Genomic DNA, 12202 nt, shown 5'->3' with positions numbered 1-12202 from the left:
AACTGAATGCCACACGTATCAACGATCCAGCCGTTATTATTTACAACAGATACTAATGACTTGAATGTGGATCTGAGGAAAATAAATCCCGCTTGGCTACGAAACTGACGTTGCTAATTGCCACGCAGAAAACAGACCGCCTCTGCCGGGCTGAACGGCCCCTTTCAGGATGTCGTGACGTCACACAAGGTAGAGTCCCGCCCACTGACGTCATGGCGCGTGAGAGTGGCGCGAGGCGGTCACGCCGTGTGACGTCAGTGGCGCTGTCACCGCTCGAGCCGCTGCGCACGTAAACATTAACGGAGAGAACTTTGAGGCGCTTCAAAAAGTGGGGCGAGCAACGGCTGCTGGGCGAGCGAGGGAGAAACCGACCGATGAAATGTTGCGAGTGAGTTCCGCCAACTTGAGGCTTTGTCTCTCCCTGTTCAGTGTTGACATGAAAAGATTCTCTCAAACAGGAAGGAGGATTGGCAAACTCACCGGACAGCCCGGTGGGTGCCTGCGCAGGAAGGCCCGCCTCTTGTCCACTCTGATTGGTCCTTGCTGTCAGATACCGGGCATCCCATTGCCTGATGGTGCTGTCAGCCAGGAATGCGCCCCCCCCCCACCCCCGTGCTTGGGGTGTGTATGGATCGGAATCTGTTGCTGCTGAATCTGTAGCTGGGGGACTTGGTGATGTGGGGTGGGTGGGGGGAAGCAGCGTTCCCTGTTGTCCTCCCCTTCCCCAGATGTTGGGTTGGCCACTCCTAACTATGAGGGCGCTACTCTCTCAAGTTTTGCGGCCGTCGCGGGTGCAGACTAGGGCAAGGTGAGAGCCTAGTCACCGGCGGAGAAAGTGATCAACAACGCCTGCAACTCCTAATTTTAATTAGCATTTGTTGTCTGGTCTAGTCCGGCCCCGCTGCCAGCTCCCCTGCCCCTCGTCCACTTTTGTGATAGGCTCCCCCTTCCCATTTCTTAGTTGCTCTCTCTATCCCCTCAGCTATCCTCTCCTAACCTGTCTACACGTTGTGTCTCTTCCCTATGGTAACTTATCTGCCTCCCCTCTCTGCACAGTTGTGCCCGTTTTCTTTCCCCTATTCTTGCCCTCTTCTGTATAGCATAAAAGCGACAAACTGAAAGCCCTCCTCTCCTAGTTTAGCCAGATTAGCGTAGTAGTAAACCATAGAACATTGACATTTAAGTAACTGTGCAATTTAACATCAAGGTAAAAACAATGACTGCAGATGCTGGAAACCAGATTCTGGATTAGTGGTGCTGGAAGAGCACAGCAGTTCAGGCAGCATCCGAGGAGCAGTAAAATTGACATTTCGGGCAAAATCCCTTCATCAGGCATAAAGACAGAGCGTCTGAAGGGTGGAGAGATAAGCTGGTGGGGGTGGGGAGAAAGTAGCATAGAGTACAATAGGTGAGTGGGGCAGTGGATGAAGGTGATAGGTCAGGGAGGTGGGTGGAGTGGATCACTCTACTTCGTATTCCTTTGAACTGTTTGTAGTAGGTCCCGAGGTAGGCTTTCATACATGGTTTATTGTAGTTTTATTCTAGAAGTTGGACATAACAGCAAAGTTTGTGATCTCTGAATTAGTGGGAGCTGACAAGTATATTATGAAACAATAAGTTGTTTTGAACCAAAATTATATACATTATTAGTCCTTCATAGCATGGAGCCCTACAGTAGAGAAAGGCGATGTAAGAAATAAAAGTAAAATCCTGTCCATATTTAAAGAAGTAGAAAGGGAAGGTGAAAGATTAAGGAGAAACAACACTGACAGAGAAAAGGTCAGTCCCTGGTTGACTAGGAGCTTTCTTCTGGCTCTCACGTCTTTACCCTTTCTCAACTGCTTTGCTTCTTTGATGTGGAGGTGCTGGTGTTGGACTGAGGTGGACAAAGTTAAAAATTACACAACACCAGGTTATAGTCCAGCTGGTCAGACAGCATCCGAGGAGCAGGAGTTTCGGGCATAAGCCCTTCATCAGGAATGAGTCTTATTCCTGATGAAGGGCTTGTGCCTGAAATGTCGGTTCTCCTGCTCATCGGATGCTGCCTGACTGACTATGCTTTTCCAGCACCACGTTCAACTCTGATCTCCAGCATCTGCAGTCTTCAGTTTCTCTTACCAGGATACAGTCGAACAGGTTTATTTGGAAGTACTAGCTTTCAGAATGCTGCTCCTTCAGATAACTAGTGGGGTTGAATCATAAGACACAGAATTTATAGTAAAAGGTCACCGTGTCATGCAATTAAAATGATGTATTGAACAAACCTAGATTGCTGTTAAGTCTTCGGTGGTCGTGGACATTCGGCCTCGGATCTTTGGGTGACCAATCTCCAAGGTGGACTTTGAGATATGCAACAACGCAGAGTGGCTAAGCAGAAGCTGATAGCTAAGTTCAGTACCCGTGAAGATGGCCTCAACCAGGAACTTTGGTTCATGTCACACTTCAGATGACCCCACTACACCATCTATCGATCTATCGATTGTTCTCTTTCGCTTTCTCTCTCTTACATACATACATTCTTACATACTCTCACACTCATGCAGACTCTTTCTCAGACGCATACACATACACCTCCCACATTCACACCCAGCATACATCCTCTCACAGGCTTATACTCCATCACATGCAAGCACACACTCTCTTGTGTGTACTCATGCTCACCTGCATGCATTCACATGTGCATGCACGTATGAGGTCCATGGAGTGAATTTGCATTTGCAGATACATTCTATTTTTGTTCAAAAAGCACGACCTATAGGCCGTCAATCCATATAACATTTTATAAATTTCTACTTTAGAAATAGAACCAGTCTGACTCAAGATTGGGATATTGGCAGACTCGAACCTCACACTTTTAATTAATTGCCTGAGTTGAGATAACTTAAGGTTTTATAAAAAGACATGTCGAATGTGACTTAAAAGGAGTTCTGAGATTTATGTATTAATGAACTGAAACCTGCAACCCACTTAAAAAAAAATGAAAGACTCAACAGCTGTCTAGGTTTGTATAATATATCACTTTAATTGCATGATACTGTGATCTTTTGCTATAAATTCTGTGTTTTATGATCCTGCCCCACTAGTTACCTGATGGAGCAGCACCCTGAAAGCTAGTAGTTCCAAGTAAACCTGTTGTTTTTCTGAAAGTGGGCTGGGTGTTCAGTTGGTAACAAGAACACACTTTGAACTATTCTGGTATCCAATGACTAACATTCATATAGTTGTTGCAGTCACAATTTTTAAAGTCAAATCAATGCTGTCCAAATTTTTACGAAAGTGTAAGTAACTTTTATAGTTGATTAATTGCTAAAGTGCAGATATTATTAAATATGTTAATGATTTTTAAATGCAATTGAATTGCATTTGTGATTTGTTTTTTTAAACAGATACATAATGTAAAGAATGTGCAGTTAGAATCAACTAGCTAAACTGAGTTATTTTATTCTGTGCAATGATATTTTCAGGTAAATAAAGTCTAATTTGGCTACTATATGATATTCTTGTTGCCCATCTATATTGTCAGGGCAGAAAACCTCAGAAAACAGACCATTTCCTTCCCTTGTTGTGGGAGTACTGATTATCTTTAATCCATTACCAAGGTAGCCTTGAATGAGTGCATTTGAATTGCGCATCATGCATGTAATATTAAAGATTATGAAAATAAGATGAAGGGTGGTACAAACATCACTTAGAGTTCATTAAATCGCAACCAGAAGAGCGACAGAATGCTTCCTTTGCCACTGTGTATTGCAAGAGATCTTGCTGTGATAACAAGGAGGCCAAATAATATATATATTTTACAGTGGAAATTGTTTTGCAGTGCAGAGGTGAACATAAAAAGTGGTAACTTCAAAAATATCTTTGCAATTCCTCTTTGCAGAAAATGTGTTAAATTGGTACTGATATTGATTGTCAGTTGGTATAAGTTTGTTTGAAATTGACTTGCAAGTGCACAGATTTTAAGATAATATGAAATGGGAAAAGATGCTGGTAAGCCAAGAAGCAGAGACTAAAGAGATTGCTTGGGAAATGGGGCAACCATTTTGTTGAAAGAATCCTGTTTTTTAAAAAACAGAAGATGTAAAAGTGTAATTCATGTGCACCTGTTCCTTTAGAAAACTGCCTTTGACAGTTCATTCATTGCACCAAAGTGAGTTTGGTATGGGGAGAAAGTGAGGACTGCAGATGCTGGAGATCAGAGCAGCTGGAAAAGCGCAGCAAGTTAGGCAGCATCCAAGGAGCAGGAGAATCGATGTTTCGGGCATGAGCCCTTCTTCAGAGTTTGGTATGGGCAATTAGAAATCATAATGGGTATAGAATTTCAATTCACTCAGTCCTCTTAAAATACTGAACTTTCAAACATGTTTGTATCAGTATTATTTTAATTTGATAGTGAGATTCAGATTTTTGGTTTTATTCCCATTTTCTGCTTTAATTGGCAGTGCTTCGCCCGGAGGCCCACTGAAGATGTTACTTAGTAGGGTGATGAAACATCTGGAAATGAACGTTCCAGCTCAGTGAGCAAACCTACATCCAGAAGCTCAACCTGAGCTACAAATCTTCTCAAAACTCAGTAAAATAACTTCAAATTTTAACTGGGGTGCATGGGTCCCAAGGAGAGCAGAGCTTGCCACCTGAAAGACCGTGACACATCAATGGCAGTTGAATGGTTACTAGAGGATGGAAGCCATTGTGTTAAGCAATATTTTCAAATGAATTTTTTTTAAAAGAAAAATTTGGGCAAGGGAACGAAGTGCTCCCAGTTTTACATCATTTATTGCAGGCGGTTTTGAGAGATTTTGAACCTTGAGGGATCTAATTCTGAGACGATGTATAGTTGGAGAGAAGAGTAGCGGTGAGTGCCAGATGCAGCTACATGGAATGGGCCTGCAATAGATAGAAGAACAGCAATCTCATGGTAGTGCAAGGCAGTGCAGATGAGGGGTTTGCACAGGACTAAGAATGCAGGCTGTTGGTGGTAGGAGGCACTATCCAGGTGAAAAGTGTAGCAGACTATTTGGATGTTAGAATTACCATTCAGTTAACCTATGGTCCAGCTTATAATTACTGTACCTACAACTGTGGATCTGATGCTGGAGATTTTGCAGCACTTAATTACTTCCTGATTCTCCAAAATTTATATACTATCTACAAGGTATAAGTTGAGGTGTGCTGGAATTTCCACTTTCCTAAATATGCAGTTCCAAAAATATTCACAAAACTTGGACCATCTAAGACAGAAGAACCTAATTCATTGGCAGCCAATCCATTATATTCAACTTTGACACCATCTCCCACTGATGTACATCACCAGCAGCACTGTGTATGCAAGGCATACTGCAGCAACTTGTCAAGCATCCTTTAACAGCACTTTCCAAATCTGAAACCTCTTCCCTTTAAGAGAATAAGGACAGTACGTGCAAGCGAATATTATAATATGCAAATTCTCATCTTGCTATTCCTTCACTGCCACTGGTCAAAATCTTGAACTCTCTTCCAATGAGTGTACCTACAGCAGGTGAACTGCAATGGCTCAAACAAAACAGCTCACCATCTTGTTCTCAAAGTAACTGGACATGGACAGCAAATTCTGGCCTTGCCAGTGATGCTGTCATCACTGAGAGAGATTCTGTTTCATGAAAATGCCAGAACACTTGTGCCTCCAAAGATTCATTCTTTGCAGTTAGGCAGTAACAAACCCGTTTGGAGTGCTCAAGGAAAAGTTGTGTGTGGTGGTGAAGGTAACTGTGGTGCTTAATGTTTTAGTTTCAAAGCTCAATTGAACTGTCTTCTGGAAATATTTATAGGATATTTCAGGCGGTTGCTCATTGCTGCATCAATCGTGGGACATCCCATGCAACCGATGGCAGGATAAAACATAAGTAATCATAGCAGTCAGGTCAGTAAGGCCAAGAGATCTGCATTCCTGGTGGGAGCACCTTCAATGAGGAGTCACTGGACATTGGTGCTATCTAATTACATTCAGCTGTTCATGCTTGACCTCTCTTGTTCTGTACCCTTTCTAGTGCCCTCCTTTTGTGTGGCTGGCAGGAAGACTGCTAAGATGCCTTTAAATGTGATGCTTGTACTGGACCTGCCAAAATTTGCTCCCACCCATTGGCCATTATGAGCCATATTGCACCCAATGTTTGAACAGTCTGTTTTGTAGATATTCAGCCTGAAGCCTCTGAAAATGTTTTAAATTCCTTTGCCCCAAAAATAATGCAGTTAATGGTCAACATGTAGAAGCTAGTGTTTGAAACAGTTTACATCCTGTTAAAAGTTCAATACCGAATTTCAACTGCTCTACAGTTTGGCTTCAATTTGTTAGATCCTCTAGCCTGAACAATACTGAGAGGAGAATCGTTTTGTCTAATAACTAAGTGTGAAATAAGATGATACGTAGTTTTGTAAATTACCAGAAGCAAATGTTTAGGAGATCAAAAATTTAAGCAACCGTATTTTAAATAAGAAAGAGAAATGAGGTCATTGTAAGACGGTTAAGTCTTTTGATTTATAAATGTTTGTAAGATATTAGTTTCAGGAGAATGGATAAAATTTCTAAGTAAATGGAATGATTGTTGCCCCCTTACCGGAGCTGTGAACAGTATAATCATAATTATTCTAAAACAGGTGTATCTGTTGTTTCATCCTGCTAAATATGCTTATGAGATAAAATTATAATAGTTGCTATTTGTTGTTATATAATTGGGTGTTCATTATTGGTTTGTGGACGTATTTACATTATAGGTTGCTCTTTTATGGTGATACAAATAGTTACTGTGCTGAATGTGAAAATAAGGGTTCTGTTCCATTTTAGCACTATGTCTCGGTCTTGGTGATCATTATGTGCTTGAAATTTTACCAGACTAAGTCAAATGGGAAGCTCAGTTCTACAAACACTTAGATGATTCTTGAACTGGATCCAGTAGCTCAATTCATAGAACAGTTTCAGTTGTATTCCTGTTCCAAAGCTCTTTGAGCTTGAATGCACAGAGATCTTTGGTGAGCTATTATTTTCTGAAATTGGTTGGCATAATATTGTGGGCTGAATGGCCTGTACTGTTTTATGTTATTAATTTGACTTGAAATTGCCATATAAAACACTGTTTAAAATTGATATTGAAATGGTATTTCAAGAATAGCTCTTATTGAAACGTGTTGCATAAACATTTTGGAAATAGTTTTAAATAGCTGAATACAAGTATGAAATTATTTATATATGGTCACATTTGGGCAAACTAAACTTTTGATTTTCTTCCTTTTAACTGAGATGGAAGTGTGCTTAAATGTTTTATATCAATGGAATTGTTAAAAACACTTATCTTTGTATAAAGACCGAAGTACATTTTACATGAGAAATGTCGCAACGTATGCAAATGTGCCACCCTGAATCTGAGCCTGCTTTATCCAAAGCTGAACCTGAATTTTCCAATGTCTAGATTAGAAAATTTTGATTCACTCCTAGTTTTCCAGAACCAAAAAGAATGCCTCATACCACCAGCAATGTTTTATTATTTACTAAGGTTGATACCCAGCTGCACTAGATAGATTAAATGAGAAAAGGTTTGGTGTGTTGTGGGATCTAACATTATTATACATGTACAAGTGTTAAATCTTACACTTCTGTTCCACAGAGCAAGTGAATTTGGGCTTCTGAGCTTAATAGATATTTTATAACGTATCTCTTTTCTATAATAAAACTATAAACAAATATTTAAAAATCTGTTTCATGTTTAGAGATTTTTTTAAAATTCATGATTTTAAAAGAGATTTTATAATATATTATGCTCATTAGTTTTAACAATATTATCGTCTAATATTGAGTAAAACATCAAATCATTATGATAAGTTTTCAAGCCACTAATCATAATTTAATTGATTCAGAAGGTCACAATGTAATTAATACAGTACTAAATTTTCCTTGTAGCCTTTTTAACACTTGTGTGTTTTATTGTTCGTGAATATGTACAATGTATAACCCCCTTAAGGGTTAAGGCTGAGATCTCCTGACAGGCAGAAAATATTTGCAGTCTATCTTATGACTTCTTGCAATATGTAGTTGCGTAAATAAACCTCCAATGCCTTTACCAAAACACATGTCACTCAAATGTAAAGCAGTAGTGCTTCAGTAAGTGTTTTTGATTGGTTTGATAAACATGCCTTTTAAGTTATTAGTGAATTTGAATCTTGCTCTTCCAGCTGGAAGATACTGTGTGGCACTTGCAGGAGAAAAATGTTCAAAAATTTGTAAAAGATATTACTCTGGATCCTGGGGGGATAAACATCTGGCTATGAATTCAGCTGAGTTTCGAGGTTCACTCTTGGCCTTTGTAGAGGTAGTTGATCCTGTCACAGAAACTACAGAGGAGACTTGATTATCCGAATACCAATTATCTGAAAATTGGATTATCCGAAAGAGATCTTGAGGTCCCGGTAGCAACATTACATGAAAGACGCGTTTCCAGCAGCGATCGCGTCTTTTGTTTACAGGCACTGCCTCCAAATGATTGACCTCCCGCCCTCTCTCTCCCCAAACTTTCCCTGGAGTTCTGCAGAGTGGTGTATCCTACCACCTGCCCCCCCCCCCCCCCCCCCCCCGGAATAATCTTTCCAACATTGTCCTATACAGGGCAAACATGGAACCTGTCAAAAATTTGCAGTTCCAAGTTGTGTGTGTGTGTGCACGCGTGCTATTTGGAGACTTACCCTACTTATAATGCCTTTAATGTAGCAATGTTCCAAGGCATTCCCAAGTATGACACTGTGCCATATTAGGAGAGAGAATTAAAACAACTTGTTTTTAAAGTGTTTATTGAAAGAGGAAGGTGAGCTAGAGAATTCTAAAGCTTCAAACGTAAAAATTGAACGCTCAGCCTTCAATGGTGGAGCAATTAAAATCGTATGCTCAAACACACCAAATTAGAGAAGCACACATCTTTTGGAAAAAAAAATTAAAAATTTGCAGGAGGTTGCAGGGATGGGGTTATGGAGGGATTTGAAAACCAAGAGAATTTTTAATATCAAGATATTACTTGACTGGAAGCCATTGTAAGTAGGTGAGCACAGGAATTAGAGGAATGCTGGTGGCGCTCATGTACTTTGAGGTATTCACTGTAAGTTGTCACTGTCAAAGACAAGAATAAAGAAAATTACAGTAGTATTCCAAATGTGGCTGAACCAAAGTCCTATACAACTGTAACATGACCTGCCAGTTCTTGTACTCAGTACCCCGTCCAATGAAGAAAAGCATGCCATATGCCTTCTTGACCACTCTATCAAACTATCTTCAAACGATTTAAGAATGTTACATCCCCGTAAATAGTAATGTTAACCTCAGGTTTGAGATCCTGGACCTCAGTGCTCTTTTCCATGACTAGCACATTGGAAGTTGTGATAAAATTAGTCATGTTGAGAACGTTGAGAGAATTTGGGTGTCATTCAGAAGATAAGTCAAAGTGTTGGAAAGCTTGCACAACCCACCAAGCAACTCGTCTACCAGAATCTTTTAGTACCATCTTGCCTGCACATGGCAAACTCTCTGCAGATCACACATTAGACTTATCAGCCATCTCCGAACCCATTGAACTGGACTGGATGCGTCATCCTTGATCCTGAGGAACTGGCTATCAAGAAAATAGTAAGAGACTGGGACTTGATGTGAATTGAGACATGGCATAGAGTTCAGTTGACTTTGATGTATTGAATGTCAAATGAGAGAAAAGACAAGTCTATGGAAGAAATTGCTGCTCATCCAGTACTGATTGGATAAGCAATCTGCCAACACCAGTAGAAGAGTTGAAAGAGATAATGCTGAGTTGGAGCTGGGTGTTATCAGTATACACATGAAAGCTACTGCCATGCCTTCAAAAATAATGCTGGAGAAATTCCATTCTGGCAGCATCTGTAGAGGGAGAAACAGTCAATGTTTCAAAGTGCAACTTCAGGAAAGGCCAGCATTTGTGGCTGATTCCAATTACATTTTGAACTGAAGTGTGTTGGGGGATCTAAGACTCAATCATGTTGCTATTGTTCATATTTAGGCCAGACAGGGTAATGAGCAGATTTCATCCTCTGAAGGACTGTGAGTTTTGTTTTAAAACAATAATCAGTGGTTTCATGGCTGTTATTACTGAGGTTAGCTTTCATTTCCAGATTTATTAGTGAATTTTAATTCCATCAGGTGCTGTTGTGGGAATTGAATGCATTTCCTGAGAGCAATTGGCCTGAGGTTGTAGATTCTGTGTCACAGGCTCCAGACAAGTTGAGCAGGATGAGGAAGGAAAGTTTCCTTTTCTTTTAGTGACATAGGATGTCAATTGTAATTTTGAGAGCACTTTTTTTGGTATTGTGGCAGGGAAGAAAACCTAAGGGGAAGTTCCAGAAAAGGTGGGAAGTTATTTTGGGAGCTGATAACATATTCAAGGACTCTGGAGAGATCAGAGATAGAGTGGTAATTTTCAAAGATGGTGGGGTTAAGGGTTTCCCTTTCCTTGAGGTAAAGGGTGACAATGGCAGATTGAAAGAGGGACCATATATCCCTGTATACAAAATTCTGAGTGTGCTTCACAGGGTTGGATGTTGATAAGATATTCCCATTAGTAGGGAAACCTAACTGAGATGTAGTCAGTGTCCCCTTATTCTGTAACTATCTGCAGAGAAGAAATTCCTTTACATCTCCATTTTAAATGGATGCCTGTTTGGAATTCACTATCCTAAGAAGTTGTTAATGCTAGATCAATGAAGTAACTTAAAGAGGAGGTAGATTCTGAAATGTTAAGAGCCATGCGGAGCTGGTCCAAAAGAGTTGAGGTCAGGGAAGATTAACCATGGTATTCAGGGTAGGCTTGGGGCCTGAGTAGCCGACTCATTAATTTCTTGTGTGCTTATGGCTCATGAAATAATGAATAGGATGAGCCTCCTATCTGTGGAATTATTTTCTGCGGTTTCAGTTACCCGTGGATTACTGCGCACCAAATATATTATAGGGAACCAGGGACCAGGAGGCTGCTGGGAAGTTTCCCATTGAAATGAATGGGTTCACTCCTGCGGTTTTGGGCTTCCATTGGGCTTCCACGGTAGGACCTGGAACATATCCTTTGCCAATTTGGGGGGGGGGGTGTGGGAGCGGATTTACAATATTATACAATATAAAATAGTATACACTATTAGCTAGCACAGACTCAGGGAAGAAGGTGGACCTTTTTTCCCCCATGATTTAGCATGATTAGGATCAAGGAACAGCAAAGAGTCTTGAAGTTAAGGTGAGTTTGGAGAGAGCATGAAATGAGGTCATACAGAAACTAGAGAAAGACCATTTAGTTTCGTCCGATATCTGTTAAGAGCAAAATTTTTCTAAATTGCTCTTTCTTGATTAATGCACCACAATCTGTGGTAGATTATAAAAAAAAACCCTTCAACATTGAAAAAGTTTTTACTTTAAATGAGTGCAATGAGTAGTTGTCAAAAATACAAAAAATCTGTTATTTGCTCACAGAAAAGATGGCAGCACAAGATAGATATTAAGAACAGATGTCATAACTTGGACCTCACCACACTGGTCACGAATGGGAGGTGAAATGTCACTGACTATCAAACGCAATGTTGTCTGCCTCTGAAAGTTAGGATCTGAATATGGTAAGAGATCATAGGCTGACTGCTAACAGCAATGTTCCTCAGACTATACAGCATTCTCACAAATTGGATAATTTAATATGATTTGCCCAGGACTGTAAGATATTGGCAGTTCTCTTGTTTAAGATTCAAACTATTGTGAAGTGAAGATCTTGTTAATAGATGAGTGGTATGTTCAGGATTGGTTAGTCATAAAATTGGATTGTCTTTAGACAAAGCTCACTTCTTGTAAAGATTTATTTCTGAGTGCCACAGAGTTGATATATGAAACTGACTGCAGACCACCAAACAAGTGAGGCGAGAGTGACAGTCCTTGATGTCAAAACTGTATTCGACAGAGTGTGGCATAAGGAGGTCTAGAAAAACTGGGATCAATGGGTATCAAGGGACAGATCCCCTGCTGATTGGAGTCATACCTGGCATGTAGGTAAATGGTTGTGGCTATTGGAGGTCAGTTACCTCAGCTCTAGGACCACTCTGCAGGAGTTCCTCCATCTAGTGTCCTAGGCTGACCATCTTTAGCTACTTCAATGATTTTCCCTCCATTACAGGGTCAGAAGTTGGACGT

The 12202-nt window shown here is 40.4% G+C and overlaps 1 protein-coding gene across 1 annotated transcript in view; it reads left to right on the top strand.

The window, feature by feature from the left end:
• Positions 1-252: 252 nt before the first annotated feature.
• The window catches only part of LOC132828423 (peroxisome proliferator-activated receptor delta-like), a 92267-nt gene continuing 80317 nt past the window's right edge, over positions 253-12202 (top strand). The window contains exon 1 of the mRNA XM_060845525.1: positions 253-388. The gene's annotated coding sequence lies outside the window, so the exon portion shown is untranslated. The remainder of the gene's footprint in view (positions 389-12202) is intronic.

This window comes from Hemiscyllium ocellatum, chromosome 26 (genome assembly GCF_020745735.1).
Source record: "Hemiscyllium ocellatum isolate sHemOce1 chromosome 26, sHemOce1.pat.X.cur, whole genome shotgun sequence".
NCBI lineage: Eukaryota > Metazoa > Chordata > Chondrichthyes > Orectolobiformes > Hemiscylliidae > Hemiscyllium > Hemiscyllium ocellatum.
The sequence above is the reverse complement of the archived record's forward strand: the minus strand, read 5'-3'. Positions and strand labels throughout refer to the sequence as shown.